Source organism: Oncorhynchus keta, chromosome 34 (genome assembly GCF_023373465.1).
Source record: "Oncorhynchus keta strain PuntledgeMale-10-30-2019 chromosome 34, Oket_V2, whole genome shotgun sequence".
Classification (NCBI taxonomy): domain Eukaryota; kingdom Metazoa; phylum Chordata; class Actinopteri; order Salmoniformes; family Salmonidae; genus Oncorhynchus; species Oncorhynchus keta.
This window is the reverse complement of record NC_068454.1, coordinates 58,808,566-58,829,196: the sequence shown is the minus strand read 5'-3', so window position 1 is coordinate 58,829,196 and position 20,631 is coordinate 58,808,566. Positions and strand designations below refer to the sequence as shown.

Sequence of the window (20,631 nt, the reverse complement as noted above, 5' to 3'; positions counted from 1 at the left end):
TTGGACTGTCCAGCAGCGGAGTAGGAGGAAGTAACCACAGTGTTGTGCCGTTTTTGGAGTTATCGGAGCCAATCAGAAAATACTATATCAACTTTTGCTTCTGTTACCGAGGATGAGAAGCAATCTAATACATTCACGCCTATTTCTGTTCCTATGAGATGTTTTCCAACTAATAACGACCAAAGCTACTATACTCTGTGGGGATCACTAACTCACACTCGTCACTAGACCTTGACACCTGCATCTCTCCAAACTCTTCCTTGGCTAAACTTCTTGACCTTCACGTACCCTTTGTTATACCAGTGCTTAGCTTGCCATTACAACGTGGTGTCGTGCCGAATGAAGGAGGGCCTTGTCATTGTCAGAGATGGTCACCAGGAAGTGTCTCTTAGTTCCCTTAGTTTAGGAGGTGGATGGTTGACTGACATCTTATTATGGGAACATATTTCATTCTGACAGGCCTCGTATTCAACAAAGAGGATGTTAAAGAGGAAATAGCTGCCTAGCCCAAAACACTCTGTATGTGACCCAAGTAACACTCCGTCATACTTCTTATCTTAAATGGGTTCGAGTTAGAAGTTGCCTATAGTGGGCCTAGATCTAGGACCAGTTTTTCTAACCCTCCATTCTAACCCTAATCATTTCAGAGAGGAAAAAGCTAAACATCACCCGCGATCAGTACTCAGGGAAAGACTTGATCATAGATATATTATCTATCTCCTCTTTAAATAACATCAAGATACAGAGGATCTACATGGAACATGAGCAGTCAAAGACTCCAGTCAAAGCCCATCCTTCATTGAACCCCCATTTCAATCTGTATCACTCTGTTTCTTTTAGTTTCTCTGTACGTCTCACCCACTCTAACTCCGGGCCCAAATGAAGAAACAGATGTTTTCCTTGCGGGTGTGCATGTGTATGTCTGTGTGAGAGTATTTGAGGTGCATCTCTGTCTTTATTTTAGGAATAGAGCGATCTCTGGACTACTAGTATTTGAGGTGCATCTCTGTCTTTATTTTACGAATAATGCGATCTCTGGACTACTAGTATTTGAGGTGCATCTCTGTCTTTATTTTTAGTTACGAATAGATGCGATCTCTACTACTAGTATTTGAGGTGCATCTCTGTCTTTATTTTACGAATAGATGCGATCTCTGCACTACTAGTATTTGAGGTGCATCGTCTGTCTTTATTTTACGAATAGAGCGATCTCTGGACTACTAGTATTTGAGGTGCATCTCTGTCTTTATTTTACGAATAGAGCGATCTCTGGACTACTAGTATTTGAGGTGCATCTCTGTCTTTATTTTTGACATCTCTGAATAGAGCGATCTCTGGACTACTAGTATTTGAGGTGCATCTCTGTCTTTATTTTACGAATAGAGCGATCTCTGGACTACTAGTATTTGAGGTGCATCTCTGTCTTTATTTTACGAATAGAGCGATCTCTGGACTACTAGTATTTGAGGTGCATCTGTCTGTCTTTATTTTTTGACGAATAGAATAGAGCGATCTCTGGACTACTAGTATTTGAGGTGCATCTCTGTCTTTATTTTACGAATAGAGCGATCTCTGGACTACTAGTATTTGAGGTGCATCTCTGTCTTTATTTTACGAATAGAGCGATCTCTGGACTACTAGTATTTGAGGTGCATCTGGACTGTCTTTATTTTATTTTACGAATAGAGCGATCTCTGGACTACTAGTATTTGAGGTGCATCTCTGTCTTTATTTTACGAATAGATCGATCTCTGGACTACTAGTATTTGAGGTGCATCTCTGTCTTTATTTTACGAATAGAGCGATCTCTGGACTACTAGTATTTGAGGTGCATCTCTGTCTTTATTTTACGAATAGAGCGATCTCTGGACTACTAGTATTTGAGGTGCATCTCTGTCTTTATTTTACGAATAGAGCGATCTCTGGACTACTAGTATTTGAGGTGCATCTCTGTCTTTATTTTACGAATAGAGCGATCTCTGGACTACTAGTATTTGAGGTGCATCTCTGTCTTTATTTTACGAATAGATTTGCGATCTCTGGACTACTAGTATTTGAGGTGCATCTCTGTCTTTATTTTACGAATAGATTTGAGGTGCATCGATCTCTGGACTACTAGTATTTGAGGTGCATCTCTGTCTTTATTTTACGAATAGAGCGATCTCTGGACTACTAGTATTTGAGGTGCATCTCTGTCTTTATTTTACGAATACTAGTATTTGCATCTCTGTCTTTATTTTACGAATAGAGCTCTGGACTACTAGTATTTGAGGTGCATCTCTGTCTTTATTTTACGTCTTTATTTTACATCTCTGAATAGAGCGATCTCTGGACTACTAGTATTTGAGGTGCATCTCTGTCTTTATTTTACGAATAGAGCGATCTCTGGACTACTAGTATTTGAGGTGCATCTCTGTCTTTATTTTACGAATAGAGCGATCTCTGGACTACTAGTATTTGAGGTGCATCTCTGTCTTTATTTTACGAATAGAGCGATCTCTGGACTACTAGTATTTGAGGTGCATCTCTGTCTTTATTTTACGAATAGAGCGATCTCTGGACTACTAGTATTTGAGGTGCATCTCTGTCTTTATTTTACGAATAGAGCGATCTCTGGACTACTAGTATTTGAGGTGCATCTCTGTCTTTATTTTACGAATAGAGCGATCTCTGGACTACTAGTATTTGAGGTGCATCTCTGTCTTTATTTTACGAATAGAGCGATCTCTGGACTACTAGTATTTGAGGTGCATCTCTGTCTTTATTTTACGAATAGAGCGATCTCTGGACTACTAGTATTTGAGGTGCATCTCTGTCTTTATTTTACGAATAGAGCGATCTCTGGACTACTAGTATTTGAGGTGCATCTCTGTCTTTATTTTACGTCTTTATTTATTTGAGGTGCATCTCTGTCTTTAATAGAGCGATCTCTGGACTACTAGTATTTGAGGTGCATCTCTGTCTTTATTTTACGAATAGAGCGATCTCTGGACTACTAGTATTTGAGGTGCATCTCTGTCTTTATTTTACGAATAGAGCGATCTCTGGACTACTAGTATTTGAGGTGCACTGCTGTCTTTATTTTAAGAATAGAGCGATCTCTGGACTACTCGTATTTGAGGTGCATCGATGTCTTTATTTTACGAATAGAGCGATCTCTGGACTACTCGTATTTGAGGTGCATCTCTGTCTTTATTTTACAAATAGAGCGATCTCTGGACTACTAGTATTTGAGGTGCATCTCTGTCTTTATTTTACGAATAGATCGATCTCTGGACTACTAGTATTTGAGGTGCATTGCTGTCTTTATTTTACGAATAGAGCGATCTCTGGACTACTAAACCAGATGTGTAATCCAGATGCGGAACTTTGGTTTTAGAAGTGGGGACGGACACAACCCCGGCCGTCCTTTCGCGTGGTTCTAAATCCTGCCCTCTAAAACCGCTAGAAACATTCCGCTGAGGCGTCCGCATGGTCCTAAAGCACGACAGGCACTGCTTTTTGTATCACAGTGGAATTATAAAACTCATACAAAAACTAAATTACAGATTGTCGGGGCATCCGGTCCCAAGAGAAAATTCCACCCCTGGTTTAATCTCTGCATGTCTGTGTTTCAATATGTGTGAAATACATCCAGTCATGCAATTCAGTCACAATTTCACACACAGAAACAGTTCTATGCATACCTAAATACAGTACATTCTAAACATGGAATGTTGAGAAATAAACTGAAGTAAGCACCATGTTTAGGTAAGAATCTTCTATCTGATTCTTACCATTGATGATGATATTTGATAGACTTGCAAGAAAATACGAATGTCCCTGTGCCATCAATGGTCCGGACTGGTGAAATCGCTGGGTATTATAATACTCTAAATTCTACTAAAGTTGCTATTTTCAATTGTGATATCATAATATTCAAATGTTAGTGTATTGTTATCAATAGAATGACTCATCACCTATATTTTCCGTTCTTTGAATGTTATAAAACCTCACAGGAAAGTTTTCAGGGAATCATAGTAAAAGGTTGTCAGAACCTCCCTGCAACCTAAATATAAATGATTAACGTTCCCAGAACAGGCAACATTTTCTCTTCCGCTCTCCGAACGTTTAAAAAGACGTTCATTTTTACTTGCCAGGAAAGTTATGGCTTCGTTCCCAGAACCCGAAAGTAAACCAAAAACGTAAGTTCGCACAACATCCAAGGAACCAAATGTCCTAGCTGGGAATAAACCAGCTCTCCCCTAAAATTGACAATCTTATTTATCTTACTATGCCAACATAGTAAATCAGAGATTCACAGGAACCACATCTCTGCAGCCAAGTCCAACACCTCTGGAATTACCTCCAGTTTCTCCCTCTCTTCGTTAGAAAAGAGCCACTGGTCGCCTGAGCTCACACGCTGCTCGTAGAAAAAATGTATAATCTTGGATAGCAGAAGCAAGTCTAGTCTAGTCTAGCCTTGGGGTTTTTGCCATCAAAACAGAATTACAAATCAACGTTGGTGCCAAACATCCAAATGTTATAACACTCTAAATTCTACTAAAGTTGCTCTTTTAGATTGTGATGTCATCATATTCAAATGGTATTTTATTCGTATCAATAGAATCACCATCACAATGAAACCTTCACATTCTAAATTCTAACATTACATCAACTTTACTTTGGTTGATGTTGTGCTTTAATGTTTTAGAATTGCCATGACAATGAAAACTAGTGAAATGAATGGATGTGATCTGCATATCACAACATATTATATTTTTGCTTAATTGTAGAAATATGAACAACTATACCAGTAACCCCCCCCTCCCCCTCCCCCCTACACACACACACACACACACTCTCTCCCTTTCACTGTGGACCCAGGAGCTCCTCTAGCATTGTATCTTCAGACAGTGAGATGGCTCTATCGGTTTTGCATGGACGCCCCCCACCACAAAGCATGACAAATGAGGGCGGCCTCTCTCTCATTACCTGTACGGTAATCACTGTGCAGCTGACAAGAGAACAGCAGCTCTGGACTGTTATTGACATCATTTATGTCACGCCAGCCACTCTACATGCAAGTCCTTCCATCCTGTGGAGAGGAATGTCCTGCAGAAATGAATATCTTCCGTCTTACGGACTCCTGACCAATGCTGCTATTTTGTGTGTTTATTTTTTACACTGATCTCAACTTTCTTTGTACATAATATTTACGCCATCATTTCCTATGTCCGAAAACAGTTTCTGGACAGCTTCGGTTTGAATGAAAATGTCTACTTTAACGAGTCGGCAGCTGTGGATCTACTGCTCACCTCGGACAAGGTCCTAATGCCCGGGCCTCGGAAGAGCAAGAGAGGCCAACAAGCGGACTCCCTGATGAGACTACGCCGATGACTAAATGGACCGCTTCTACCCTCCGTTCTATTGGCGGACAAGCTCCGTTCGAGACTATCAATGGGACCTGAAGAACTGTAATGTCCTATGTTTCTCTGTGTCTTGGCTGAACAAGGACACGGATAATATACTGTACATCTAAGCTGGTTTTTCGAATCAACACTCAAGACCGAACGGCAGCTTCGAGTAATGTTAAGGCCGGTGTGGGAAATATCATTATACTTGGGTAAAGTATTTCTTTTTAGAGAAATATCGGTACAAATGTTCAGAACCCTCGTAAGAGATCATAGTAAAATGGAAGGATCTATTGCAAAAGTAAATAGCAAAATGCCATTATACTGAGAAAGATGGATTCATCTGTGGACATCGGAGGCTTGGAGATCAGAGTGAATGGTCGATTGGCCGCTGTGGGTGAAAATCCAGCACTTGAAGAAAGAGGAAATGAGGAATATATGTATAATTATTTAACTACAGGTACCGTAGGTGTGAGTGAAATAGCTGTCAGTAGCAGCAGAAGTATGGTTGTCCATGAGTTTACTCCACTTAGGGTAGGGATGGTAGGGTAGGGGATAAATGTACATAAGGAGTATTAGAAAATGATGCAAACAATTGAACTGATATGACCTACAATCTATCTGCAATATTAAAGATGATCTACTCATGATAAACTGCAGACCATACTATTTACCAAGACAGTTTTCATCACATTTTTTCATAGCTGTCTATTTACCACCACAAACCGTTACTGGCACTAACATCTCACTCATGGAGCTGTATAGGACCATAAGCGAAAAAGAAAATGCACATCAAGAGGTAGCGCTCTTAGTGGCCGGTGATTTTAATGCAGTGAAACGGTTGTACTTCATTTGTACCAGCATGTCACCTGTGCAACTAGAGGCGAAAAAAAACTCTAGATCACCTTTTATTCCACACAAAGAAATGCATACAAATCTCTCCCTTGCTGTTCGTTTGGCCAATCTGACCATAACTCTATCCTCCTGATTCCTGCTTACAGGCGTAAACTCAAACAGGAAGTACCAGTGATGCTCTCAATACGGAAGTGGTCTGATGAAGTGGATGTTAAGCTACAGGACTGTTTCGCTAGCACAGACTGGAATATGTCCCGGGATTCAACCAATGAAATGGATGAGTTTACCAGTCACCGGCTTCATTAATAAGTGCATCGACGATTTCGTCCCCACAGTATCGTACATATCCCAACCGGGTTCCATGGATTACAGGCGGCATTCCCACCAAGCTAAAGGCTAGAGCTGCCACTTTAAAGGAGCGGGACACTAATTTGATTATGTGCATATTTATATCCAAAAATCTCAGTTTACATTGGCGCGTTACGTGCAGTAATGTTTTGATTCCAAAACATCCGGTGATTTTGCGGAAATACTCATAATAAACATTGATAAAAGATACTAGTGTTATTCACAGAATTAAAGATAGACTTCTCCACGCACGCAAAAACACACACACACACACACACACACACACACACACACACACACACACACACACACACACACACACACACACACACACACACACACACACACACACACACACACTCTCTCTCTCTCTCGGATGCAGTCGTACATCAAGATTGCCCGACACCAGGGTTGTTGTGAAGGTTGCCGTGTTGGCTGGGCCAGAAATACTCATGCATCATGGGGTTTGTGCTCAGCCCCAGCTCTCAAGGGGAGCCCCATGATAAAGTGAGATAAGAGCCCCACTGAGGAGCACTGTTCTGGGATTGGCTACTGCTGCTGCTGCCTTGTCCTCCATGCTCCCCCCGCAGGCCTGTTTGTGTAGCTTCAATGACAGAGCTAACTTTGGCATGACTGAGCATGTCAGAAATGGAGCAGCCCCATTACAGAGCACTGAGTCAACACCATGGTGAATGGAGCAACTCTGGGGTGAACTGGAGGGCATTTAGCTTATACCATCAGTCTTATGCAGGATTTTTTGACAAACTCTTATGGCACAATAGCCTGGTTAATGGACTGTTGCTTTGCCCCATTCAGGCTTTTCACAAACGGACAGTGTCAGAAATCTCTGAGCGTCACAGACAAACCATCAACAATAGTATTTGTTTAAACCTGTCTCTTTAAGCTATGGAACTGCAGAGGTTTCCACAGAGGTTTTGTGTGTGTGTTTGCGCATGTCTGTGTGTGTGTAGATCGTCAGTCGTTGTCCTGAGGGGAGAGTGTGACTGAGTGTGTGTGTGTGTGTGTGTGTTTTTTTTGAGGGGACGGTGGCGGGTTTGGGGATTTCGGTGCCTCCTGGTGTTCAGAAGTCTCGGTTGGAGGCTTGGCTTGTCACACTGATTAGTTATACAGGCAGATGAGGTTGGTTGGTGGGTTGTATAATTTGTCCCAGATGTAAAGCAGGCATGTGCGCGTGGGTGCGGTGGGTGTGTGGTTGTGTGTGTGCAGGGCTGAGCACTGATCTGGAAGCTTTTACTCTCTAAAATCCCCAGTGCTTCATTTTTTCCTGCTTTGTTCCCATCAGCTCTGCTGCTTTAAAAAAATAAATGAATTTCCAATCTCAGATGGGAGGGTTGTCTGACGGTTAGGAGAGCTGGAATAATTCCTGGAGTTTCCTAAGTTGTTGAGACACTTCTTGGAGTCAGTTGTAGACGTTTCGTAGACATTGTTTTCTTCCCTAGGGTCACAACCCTAGAAATGTTTTCTAACTGTTGACTCTGCAGTGGCTTATCAGAGTCCTCTCTCTCTCTCTCCGTCTCTCCCTCTCTCCCTCCCTGAGTCTTTGTGTTGGCCTACATTGAGTCTTTGTGTTGGCCTACATTGAGTCTTTGTGTTGGCCTACATTGAGTCTTTGTGTTGGCCTACATTGAGTCTTTGTGTTGGCCTACATTGAGTCTTTGTGTTTGCCTACATTGAGTCTTTGTGTTTGCCTACATTGAGTCTTTGTGTTGGCCTACATTGAGTCTTTGTGTTGGTTACATTGAGTCTTTGTGTTGGTTACATTGAGTCTTTGTGTTTGCCTACATTGAGTCTTTGTGTTGGCCTACATTGAGTCTTTGTGTTGGCCTACATTGAGTCTTTGTGTTTGCCTACATTGAGTCTTTGTGTTGGCCTACATTGAGTCTTTGTGTTTGCCTACATTGAGTCTTTGTGTTGGCCTACATTGAGTCTTTGTGTTGGCCTACATTGAGTCTTTGTGTTGGCCTACATTGAGTCTTTGTGTTGGCCTACATTGAGTCTTTGTGTTTGCCTACATTGAGTCTTTGTGTTTGCCTACATTGAGTCTTTGTGTTGGCCTACATTGAGTCTTTGTGTTGGCCTACATTGAGTCTTTGTGTTGGCCTACATTGAGTCTTTGTGTTGGCCTACATTGAGTCTTTGTGTTGGCCTACATTGAGTCTTTGTGTTTGCCTACATTGAGTCTTTGTGTTGGCCTACATTGAGTCTTCGTGTTGGTTACATTGAGTCTTTGTGTTGGCCTACATTGAGTCTTTGTGTTTGCCTACATTGAGTCTTTGTGTTGGCCTACATTGAGTCTTTGTGTTGGTTACATTGAGTCTTTGTGTTGGTTACATTGAGTCTTTGTGTTTGCCTACATTGAGTCTTTGTGTTGGCCTACATTGAGTCTTTGTGTTGGCCTACATTGAGTCTTTGTGTTGGCCTACATTGAGTCTTTGTGTTGGCCTACATTGAGTCTTTGTGTTGGTTACATTGAGTCTTTGTGTTTGCCTACATTGAGTCTTTGTGTTGGCCTACATTGAGTCTTTGTGTTTGCCTACATTGAGTCTTTGTGTTGGCCTACATTGAGTCTTTGTGTTGGTTACATTGAGTCTTTGTGTTTGTTACATTGAGTCTTTGTGTTGGCCTACATTGAGTCTTTGTGTTGGCCTACATTGAGTCTTCGTGTTGGTTACATTGAGTCTTTGTGTTGGCCTACATTGAGTCTTTGTGTTGGCCTACATTGAGTCTTTGTGTTGGCCAACATTGAGTCTTTGTGTTGGCCTACATTGAGTCTTTGTGTTGGCCTACATTGAGTCTTCGTGTTGGTTACATTGAGTCTTTGTGTTGGCCTACATTGAGTCTTTGTGTTGGTTACATTGAGTCTTTGTGTTTGCCTACATTGAGTCTTTGTGTTGGCCTACATTGAGTCTTTGTGTTTGCCTACATTGAGTCTTTGTGTTGGCCTACATTGAGTCTTTGTGTTGGCCAACATTGAGGCGTGCGTGACCGAAACATGGTGATGGGCAGGACCACCCGCAGCCAAAACTAACTCGCAACCATACAGTAATTCTATTCTCTAATTAATGATTCATTCATTCATTAGTTTGTTTCAATGGTTAGAACCTTAACCTTGCCAATCTGTTCCAAAATCCCAGATGTGATTATATTCTGTAAAATTGAACGAGGGCCTTCGCATGAAAAGCCTACATTTATTTTTGAACAATGTTTCTGTACGTTTCTTGAATATTTCCTTTGCCCTCGAGGAAGGCCCATTTGCGTTGATATGGAAAAATCCTTGCAAATATGTCTTTTATTTGACTCAATTTATCGCTGGAATATGTTTCCCAGCTGTTAGCTCATCTGTGTTATCAGCTGTTTAGCACTTGGCTAACGTCCTTCCAGGTAGATGGATGTGGGCACCAAGCAGGCCGCTCAACCTCCCTGTTCCCTGGCCTGAACCATCTCAACGGACTGTTTGTTGGTATGGCTGTCACTCAGATGTCTGAGGGATGAAATATGAGATAGACAGAGACAGAGCATGACAAAGTGGAGCCTACAGAAGATAAACTTCCCACCATCTCGCTAAAACAAACAAACAGGAACTCTGGGTCGAGGAAACAGACTGCATTGACCACGCTGGGCCGACCAAACAGTGTTAATCAGCATTTTGCACCCGCCTCATGTCTACAATCACACAGAACGGCAGGTCGTCAATTAAGACTGGCTGCAGCTGACAAACATTAGCCACCTACCGTCCCTCTTCCCCCTCTTCCCCTCTCTCCCCCTCTTATCCAACTAGTCTCGAAGATGACCTAGTGGTCCAATGGGTTGAGTGGGTTGAAGCAAACCTCCCACCGGCTTTGGTAAAGAGTGTTCCTCAAAGTCGCTCTGTAGAAGAAAACACGCAAACTGTGCAGTAGATGATGCTACGAGTAAATGGTCTGTGTCCTCCTCTCACGGGTTCAAATTACAATTACTCTGCAGCCTTTTGGCTTCAGATGGGGGAATCTAGAATAGCGCTAACGCTCATACCGTTCCCTTTTCTTGAAGTAATCAATGTTTTTAGTGTCAGGCAGTTGCTAGACAACTCTCATCGTTTCTCCTTCCTGTGTGCTGTGTCATTGTGGGTCCTGCCTCTGTCCTTGCCTCTGTCCACTTTTACAGATCCATTAATCATCACACCAAAAGGCATCATTAGCCTGTTAGTCCTGCTAGCCTCTTAACCCAGGGCCATAACTTAGGTCAAAGGTCAGTTACAACTGAAAAGGGCTGTCGTAAATCCCCATTACATTACCACACCACCACACCACATTTCAACTGTTTGCAGTGAAATACAGTACACTGCATGGATGAGAGAAACACTTCATAACGAGGATACATGGTGCTTCTTCCATTTCTTCTTCCATTTCAGCACGTTTGTCTTTGTGGATGAGGGTCACCAGTAAGTGAGGGCTCCGGTAGCCTGGGGGCCAGACACTGAACAAATGGTGAAGGGGAAGAGAAATGGCTCTGTCAGTAGTGGTAACCACACCCCAGTTAATGCTCTCCCTCCAGGGATACAGGAGAGCTTTGTACCCATAACCTACGACATCTTGCCCTCTCTGTCCAACCACGGTGCGTTGAATGACAGACAGCAGGATGAGAGAGAGCAGGCAACAGACCACAGAGACTGTGTGTGTGTGCCTGTGTATGTGTGTGCATGCATTTACAGTATATATGTGCTTTTATTTGTTTGTGTGTGTGTTTTATATGCGTATGTGTGGGCCTTTGGTCCCCCCCCCCCATCCTCCACTAACTCCCCAGGGATAGAAGTCAGGACTTCTTGAATCATCCCGTTTGCTGTGGAATCGGAGACCAGCGAGCCGAGGCTGGTAATGTGATTCCCATGCGTGAGTCAGATTCTGACTGCCTGAGTCAAGTCCTGGGGCTGTACTGCGCTGTGTGCGTGTGTGTGTGTGTGCGTGCGTGCGTGTGTGCGTACGATACTATGCTCATCATCCACTAGCTCAGGGACAGGAAGGAACAGAGATCTCATTCAGCCATAATTGGGTTGCGTGCGGGGTCAACTGACGTCTGCAGGGCCTGATGGCGGGGCTTGTGGGTAATGGAGTCTGCCTACAGGAAGATGGCCAGACGTCGCAGCATGGATGGAGTCTGCTGCGCAGCTGATTAGAGACGACATTACATTACAGTCTCAATGATATCTTCTCTTCTTGTTTTTTCTATTGGACATTACATTACAATACTGTTAGTTTGTACTGTCTGGTCTGTAGTATTGCTGGGAGGGTTATTGGATCCATTTGAAGGCTTTTGAGTCTGTCTGTCTGTCTGTCTGTCTGTCTGTCTGTCTGTCTGTCTGTCTGTCTGTCTGTCTGTCTGTCTGTCTTGTCTGTCTTGTCCGTCTGTCTTGTCCGTCCGTCCGTCCAGTGCAGGTGTCTCTTTGTTATTGCTGATTGACACATCATCAGTCACAGCAAACCTCTTTGGCAGGACATGTGTATCACCCCTAACCCTCTTCATGCTCCTATGATGTTCACTAGGAGATCCTGTTTTTCACACTGCCAGTGCTTCTGTCACTGAGCTGACATCCTCTCCTCAGAGCTCTCATGACTTTCTTAGCAGCCAGAGGAGCTGTGTTTGTGTGTGTGTGTGCGCGTGTGCGTGTTGGTGGGTGTTGAACATATTGACTGTGATATGGAGTGCGTGACTGAGGTGTGAGCTAATCCCACATGACTCTCACAGGCTGAGTTAGTGATAGTCTCCTGACTGTCACGTTAAAGCTTCCATCTGGGATTCGTCTCGCAGCAAATCGGTAGCCCCGCCATTTGTTTTGATATACAGCTGATGGATAGTAAAGTAAGTAAAGTATACAGCTGATGGATTGTAAAGTAAGTAAAGTATGCAGCTGATGGATAGTAAAGTAAGTAAAGTATGCAGCTGATGGATAGTAAAGTAAGTAAAGTATGCAGCTGATGGATAGTAAAGTAAGTAGATGATGGATAGCAAAGTATACAGCTGATGGATAGTAAAGTAAGTAAAGTATGCAGCTGATGGAATGTAAAGTAAGTAAAGTATGCAGCTGATGGATAGTAAAGTAAGTAAAGTATGCAGCTGATGGATAGTACAGTATACAGCTGATGGATAGTAAAGTATACAGCTGATGGATAAGTAGAATATGCAGCTGATGGATGGTAAAGTAAGTAAAGTATACAGCTGATGGATAGTAAAGTAAGTAAAGTATGCAGCTGATGGATAGTAAAGTAAGTAGAATATGCAGCTGATGGATGGTAAAGTAAGTAAAGTATACAGCTGATGGATAGTAAAGTAAGTAAAGTATGCAGCTGATGGATAGTAAAGTAAGTAGAATATGCAGCTGATGGATAGTAAAGTAGGTAAAGTATGCAGTTGATGGATAGTAAAGTAAGTAAAGTATACAGCTGATGGATAAGTAGAATATGCAGCTGATGGATGGTAAAGTAAGTAAAGTATACAGCTGATGGATAGTAAAGTAAGTAAAGTATGCAGCTGATGGATAGTAAAGTAAGTAGAATATGCAGCTGATGGATGGTAAAGTAAGTAAAGTATACAGCTGATGGATAGTAAAGTAAGTAAAGTATGCAGCTGATGGATAGTAAAGTAAGTAGAATATGCAGCTGATGGATAGTAAAGTAGGTAAAGTATGCAGTTGATGGATAGTAAAGTAAGTAAAGTATGCAGCTGATGGATAGTAAAGTAAGTAGATGATGGATAGTAGGGTAAGTAAAGTATACAGCTGATGGGTAGTAAAGTAAGTAAAGTATACAGCTGATGCATAGTAAAGTAAGTAAAGTATGCAGATGATGGATAGTAAAGTAAGTAAAGTATACAGCTGATGGATAGTAAAGTAAGTAAAGTATGCAGCTGATGGATAGTAAAGTATGTAGCTGATGGATAGTAAAGTAAGTAAAGTATACGGCTGATGGATAGTAAAGTAAGTAAAGTATACAGCTGATGTATAGAAAAGTAAGTAAAGTATGCAGCTGATGGATAATAAAGTACGTAGCTGATGGATAGTAAATTATACAGCTGATGTATAGTAAAGTAAGTAAAGTATACAGCTGATGGATAGAAAAGTAAGTATAGTATGCAGCTGATGGACAGTAAAGTACGTAGCTGATGGATAGTATAGTATACAGCTGATGTATAGTAAAGTAAGTAAAGTATACATCTGATGGATAGAAAAATAAGTAAAGTATGCAGCTGATGGATAGTAAAGTAAGTAGCTGATGGATAGTAAAGTATACAGCTGATGTATAGTAAAGTAAGTAAAGTATACAGCTGATGGATATAAAAGTAAGTTTAGTATGCAGCTGATGGATAGTAAAGTATGTAGCTGATGGATAGTAAAGTAACTAAAGCATACAGCTGATGGATAGTAAAGTAAGTAAAGTATGCATCTGATGGATAGTAAAGTAAGTAAAGTATACAGCTGATGGATAGTAAAGTAAGTAAAGTATGCAGCTGATGGATAGTAAAGTAAGTAAAGTATGCAGCTGACAGATAGTAAAGTAAGTAAAGTATGCAGCTGATGGATAGTAAAGTAAGTAAAGTATGCAGCGGATGGATAGTAAAGTAAGTAAAGTATGCAGCTGATGGATAGTAAAGTAAGCAAAGTATGCAGCTGATGGATAGTAAAGTACGTAGCTGATGGATAGTAAAGTAAGTAAAGTTTGCAGCTGATGAAGAGGAAAGTAAGTAAAGTATGCAGATGATGGATAGTAAAGTAAGTATGCAGCTGATGTGTGGGGCTGTGAAAATGTAATGTCCAAGATCCCAGATTGTACTTTTTTTAAGAGATAGTATTATCTGAGGGAGCTTCGTTCATTGTAGTTCCCCCCATATCATGGCGCTGACTGCATGAAGCATACTTCATTTATTGCTAGATTTGAACTGAATATACCAGGCAGGTCAGCCATGCTACAAGTCAGTATGCAACGTCCATCCCTGTCTAAGTAGGTCTAGTTTTTGCTCGGACATTGTGGACGGGGATGGCAGACGAGCGTAAGCATCTGCCTCTGGTTCCCATCCCAAACCTTAACTATTCAAAGTGAATGCCTAACCTTAAGGTGCGTCAACTGAACCATACCCTTAAAAATGTGGAGTTAATGGCTAAAGTTAATCTTAAACAGTTTGAATTTGATATTTGGAACAACTTTTGAAATGTGACATTTGAGAAACATGGATGAACATCTAATTCTGACATGAGACTGTGAGAGCTAGTTGGAATATACAGGTCTATGACAGTGTCCCTCAGTGTCCCTCTATCACCAGAAAGCCTTCACCCTATCACCCATTGGTGTGCCTCTCTCTGTTTTTAGAACTTTGATGTTCCTCCCTTCACTATCACCCCCTCCAAAGTAAGCCTTGTCTCTGAGGCACATTATCATAGGCATCCGATTAATACACAGCTGCTTGGGAATTCTCATTGATTCATATCAGAGATCTTCAATCCACAGATTGACCACCCTCCTTCCTCCATCCCATAGAAATAGAATATTTTGAGTGTGCCCATGAGTGTACGGTACTGACAAATGGCTGTGGTCTGAGGTTGCTTTGTCTATTCTAGTCATTCTATTTCTATGACCCACCCCACCATCTTCCTCAATAAACCATCGTGACCCTGGTAGTAGCTGGTTGTCCATTTGGCTGATGGAGACCGTATTGGCTTTAATGACGGGGCCTGGCATGGAATGGCTGGGCTGTGGATGTAGATGGATTGTATCGATAACTTTCTCTCCCATTCCTGCCTTGACTGTCCCTCTGCCCATGGTTTATCCCTCCCGAGAGGGTTGGGATGGAGGATAGAGGGGGCAAAGGTCACACCCCCACCCCCTCTCGCTTATACAGATGGTGACACACATATCATGCCGGTACATTCTATTAGGCAATGCCCTGGCTTTTTAGCTCAGTGGCAACAATGTACAAATCCTTAATGGCGTTGGATTTGGACTGTTTCAGCTTGTCGTGGTGCTAGGCCCAACAAACACGCTCATATGAAATGAAATGAGGATGACGCCATTGTTTTTAACAACGTGTTGTAAAGTCTCAGTCGACTGGCTGAAAAACAGATTTGTTTCCAGCGCTGACAGAGAGAGACTTCATCTGAGTGGTATTGTTCTTATATGGACATCCATTCAAGAAATAGACCGTTTCCTTCTGACCACAATGTTTGATTGCTTTAAATTGTCTGACTGTCTGGGCTAAAAATAGTTTGTTTTGTGTTTGTCAACTTGTCGTTTTAGATTGCACAAAGCCCTTTCCTATGTGGTTCTTTAAACTGCTTCAGTGCTGGTTGAAGTCTGTTGTAATAGGCTCCAGTAATAGCCTAGGCCTGTATTCACAACCAGTCTTAGAATAGGATCAGGCCCCCCGCTGTCCATTCGTTATGATCTAAAATGCAAAACCGATCCTAGATCAGGACTCCTACTGAGCAGCATGGGCCCTAACTATGCATTTATCTGAATCCCATGGTGTCCCTTGACTCTCTTCAGCCAGGTTATTGATGAAGGTAGGGTAAGTAGCTCAGTCCCTGGTGCGTTGAGCTTTAGGCCTTTGTTTTCCCATTTCATCTAAATCCTTAATGGGTTTATTGGATCAGGTAGGCCTTTGTTAAAAATGGTCAGTAACTGATGATTTAGCCCAGATTTAACACAGCCTTATTTATATAGGCAGAGAGGGGCAGGGGTAGTGTAGCCTGATCCCAGATCAGTTTGTGCTATAGTGAAAATTACCTTAGGAGTTGCAGACATAGGATGACAGTGCAGTAGTTCTTGACTTATGCTACTCTATAGAGTACAGTACAGTTCAACATGTAGTCTTGTGTGATGAGATTGCGGCTCTGGCTGGGAGTGCACAGTGGGCTCTGTGAGGACGAGGCTGCAAGCCTGGAGGACAGGTCCTGTGGCAGTGTCACTGGCGAACATGAAAGGCCTGTGGATGAGCGTGACGCCTCTCCCACTTCTAAACCTAATAAAGCATTCTGCTCCCTGTAGTCCACAGCTGAGAGACAGCACACACACACACACACACACACACAATCTTGTAGGGGAAACAGAGCGTGAAGCAGTCTCCTCTGTGCCCTCCCAGACTGTATTGGGTTTGTTGGGACCATCTTCTTCTCCTATTTGCTGAAAGTCCTATTTGCTGAAAGTGCAAAGGTTGTGTCACCTTGGTTTCTGAGCGGGGAGGCGTGGGGGAAATGATGCGGGACAGGCTTTTCTTATTGGCTGACTGGTTTTAAAGTAATCATCCAATCTCCGAGAACAGAGGCCTATTACATGTTATTGCAAAGCATGATGTCACCTTGTGGCAGGGCTGGCTGGAGGAACATGCTCTGACTGCTGGGAGAGGTGTTTTAGCAGAAAGAAAGACAGAGGGAATTGTTCACCTCTGTCCCCTCGATACATGGTGGACTGTTAGTGTGACTGACCGGGCGCTCCAGAATGTGAAGTTTATAGAGTCATTTACCGTCGTCCACCACTACGTTCAGTCCAAGTAGTGTCTGTGTTTGATACAGGATTATCAAACACACAAATCCACTCCAACCAGTGTTATTCAAACACTATAGCGAAAGTACACACGGGAAGAAATAGCTATTATTTCAGATAGAACTTTAGTAGCCTTGAGGCAGGGAACATTTGAAATGTAATTCACCAGAGCTTGACTGGCAGCATCCTTATCGGTCTTTCCCTCTACTAGTTCCCACTCTTCAAAAGCGAAACACTTTGTCGTCGTATTTGGACAGGCTTTCACCACCACCTTCACGCGCCCGTCTTGACAACCGCCAAACCCGCCCCTGGCGTAAATCACGTCCTCATTTCTGTTACAATTGCCTTTCATCACAAGCCTCCATCAAGAAGCCATCGTCAGACATCATCAAATGGATTAGCACTATCGTAACACGAGAAGACTCAACACTCGACATGGAAATAGATCTTTTTCTCTCGAGTATGGAGTCTTTATTAGGAGACAACGTTTTTCATCATCAATGCATTAGCTAATGTTGGTCTGGCGTCAATAGCTCTTTGTAGCTGAGGTATGGAGGGCTCTAAGGGTGCAGCGGTCCTGTATGTAGTCCCTAGATGTCATTTAGGTAAATCATCTACTGTTGTGCTTTGTGTTTGGGCTGGTTTTAGTGCTTTGGTGTGTGTGTGTGTTCAAATATGTGTGTTTGTGTACACTCTAACACAAAAGTGAGCCAAATGAGATTAAGCCAATTCTAGGGGAGAGCTGTCTTATTGTACCCACTCCATCTCTCTCGTCATCTTAAATCATTTGCATTTAAGAGTCCCCTCTGAATAGCAAATAGGGCTTTCCGATTTAAATACGTTTTCACAGGGAAGTGGGTTGGAGAATTGTGATGGTCCACAGTGGGTTCAGTGGGTTCCTTTTCCTTTTGATGCATTAAGGAGCCTGCCAGAGAAATGGTATAGATTCTACTAATGAATACGAGTACAAGCCCAGGCATGTCCTTAATCTGTGTTCAGTTGTTCTGTTGCTTTTAAACATTCTGATCAGTGCCTCTTGGTCCTATTATGTCCGTTGAATTTCAATCTGAGTGGTGGGAGTATCTCTATGACATAACTAGCTGGTATGATCCGCCAAACCGCAGAGGGTAGCTAGGCCCACAGTACCTAGTGGTCTCAGTCAGACACTTCTATCTTTGCTAGATATTTCTCCATGTGTGTCTGTCTGTCTGTCTGTGGGTCTCTTTGACTCTTTCTCTCTCTCTCTCACGTGTGATGCGGCACTAGTAGAATGGAGGAGTGGAAACAAACATTAAGAGCCAGGTCAAAGGAGAGGCTATGGCAGAGAGTTTAGCCTGCATATGTTGTGTGTGCGTGTGTGCGTGTGTGTGTGTGTGTGTGTGTGTGTGTGTGTGTGTGTGTGTGTGTGTGTGTGTGTGTGTGTGTGTGTGTGTGTGTGTGTGTGTGTGTGTGTGTGTGTTTCTGTCTATGCTCTAGTGCAGGCATGTACAGAGAACCCATGTATGAAACTGAATAAGCTCAGGCTTTGGTATTGACAATATGTTGTGCAGGTCAGTGTTGACACTACAACACTGTGGGTTGTCTCTCCCGTATTTGCCTGGTGTCCTATTAAGGCTCTAGACATTACCATAAACACAAACCCTGGTATCAAATGGAACCAGACCTGGGTTTGATTTTCTATTTGCATTTGCTTTAGCCTGTCAGAGGGTGTGGTTTGCAGTGTTGCCACTATTCTATTGGTTCCATTGCATCAGGTAAGCTCAATCAAGCCACACTAATGTATTTGAAAGAATTTCAAATAGTGTTTGAACCCAGGTCTGCATGGAACCAGTGCACTAAGCAAGGCACAGGATCGTACTTTAAACAAACATGAGCGCGTAAGAGTTTTATTTCCAATTGCCTGACCTAATCAAGCTTGTGCTTTCTGATTAATCCACGTCGATATGATTCCACACCACGAGTGTTAGGTAATGACAAGGCCCTGACTCTGGTGCTGACTAATCAATGTTGTGTTTAATGAAAGATATATCAACACATTAACCATCCACATCAGTGTGTTTTATCAGTATGTTTCAGTGCGACACATTAACCATCCACATCAGTGTGTTTTATCAGTATGTTTCAGTGCGACACATTAACCATCCACATCAGTGTGTTTTATCAGTATGTTTCAGTGTGACAGATTAACCATCCACATCAGTGTGTTTTATCAGTATGTTTCAGTGTGACACATTAACCATCCACATCAGTGTGTTTTATCAGTATGTTTCAGTGTGACACATTAACCATCCACATCAGTGTGTTTTATCAGTATGTTTCAGTGTGACACATTAACCATCCACATCAGTGTGTTTTATCAGTATGTTTCAGTGTGACACATTAACCATCCACATCAGTGTGTTTTATCAGTATGTTTCAGTGTGACAGATTAACCATCCACATCAGTGTGTTTTATCAGTATGTTTCAGTGTGACACATTAACCATCCACATCAGTGTGTTTTATCAGTATGTTTCAGTGCGACACATTAACCATCCACATCAGTGGGTTTTATCAGTATGTTTCAGTGCGACACATTAACCATCCACATCAGTGTGTTTTATCAGTATGTTTCAGTGCGACACATTAACCACTGCATCAGTGTGTTTTATCAGAATGTTTCAGTGCGACACATTAACCATCCACATCAGTGTGTTTTATCAGTATGTTTCAGTGCGACACATTAACCATCCACATCAGTGTGTTTTATCAGTATGTTTCAGTGTGACAGATTAACCACTGCATCAGTGTGTTTTATCAGTATGTTTCAGTGCGACACATTAACCATCCACATCAGTGTGTTTTATCAGTATGTTTCAGTGCGACACATTAACCATCCACATCAGTGTGTTTTATCAGTATGTTTCAGTGCGACACATTAACCATCCACATCAGTGTGTTTTATCAGTATGTTTCAGTGCGACACATTAACCACTGCATCAGTGTGTTTTATCAGAATGTTTCAGTGCGACACATTAACCATCCACATCAGTGTGTTTTATCAGTATGTTTCAGTGCGACACATTAACCATCCACATCAGTGTGTTTTATCAGTATGTTTCAGTGTGACAGATTAACCACTGCATCAGTGTGTTTTATCAGTATGTTTCAGTGCGACACATTAACCATCCACATCAGTGTGTTTTATCAGTATGTTTCAGTGTGACAGATTAACCACTGCATCAGTGTGTTTTATCAGTATGTTTCAGTGCGACACATTAACCATCCACATCAGTGTGTTTTATCAGTATGTTTCAGTGTGACAGATTAACCACTGCATCAGTGTGTTTCAGTGCAGTTCATGGGTTCTGATAAGGCTGTTGCCTCCAGGATTTGGGGAGAATTGGTCTCAAACCATTTCACCAAACTGCGCCACAACAAGGCCCCATACAAAAAAAAAACACACAAAAAAACAGAGCAGTCATGTGTACTATGAAAGGATTGCGGCCTCTCGGTGAGAGTAGTAGACAG

At 42.2% G+C, this 20,631-nt stretch overlaps 1 protein-coding gene and 1 long non-coding RNA gene across 3 annotated transcripts in view; both read left to right on the top strand.

The window, feature by feature from the left end:
* LOC118367365 (mannosyl-oligosaccharide 1,2-alpha-mannosidase IA) overlaps positions 1-20,631 on the top strand; it is a 204,358-nt gene that overhangs the window by 38,148 nt on the left and 145,579 nt on the right. The window lies entirely within an intron of this gene.
* On the top strand, positions 1,328-3,796 carry LOC127915150 (uncharacterized). Its single transcript, XR_008090376.1, has 5 exons — positions 1,328-1,468; positions 1,536-1,649; positions 1,772-1,999; positions 2,349-2,861; positions 2,951-3,796. It is a non-coding gene; the product is annotated as an uncharacterized LOC127915150 (long non-coding RNA).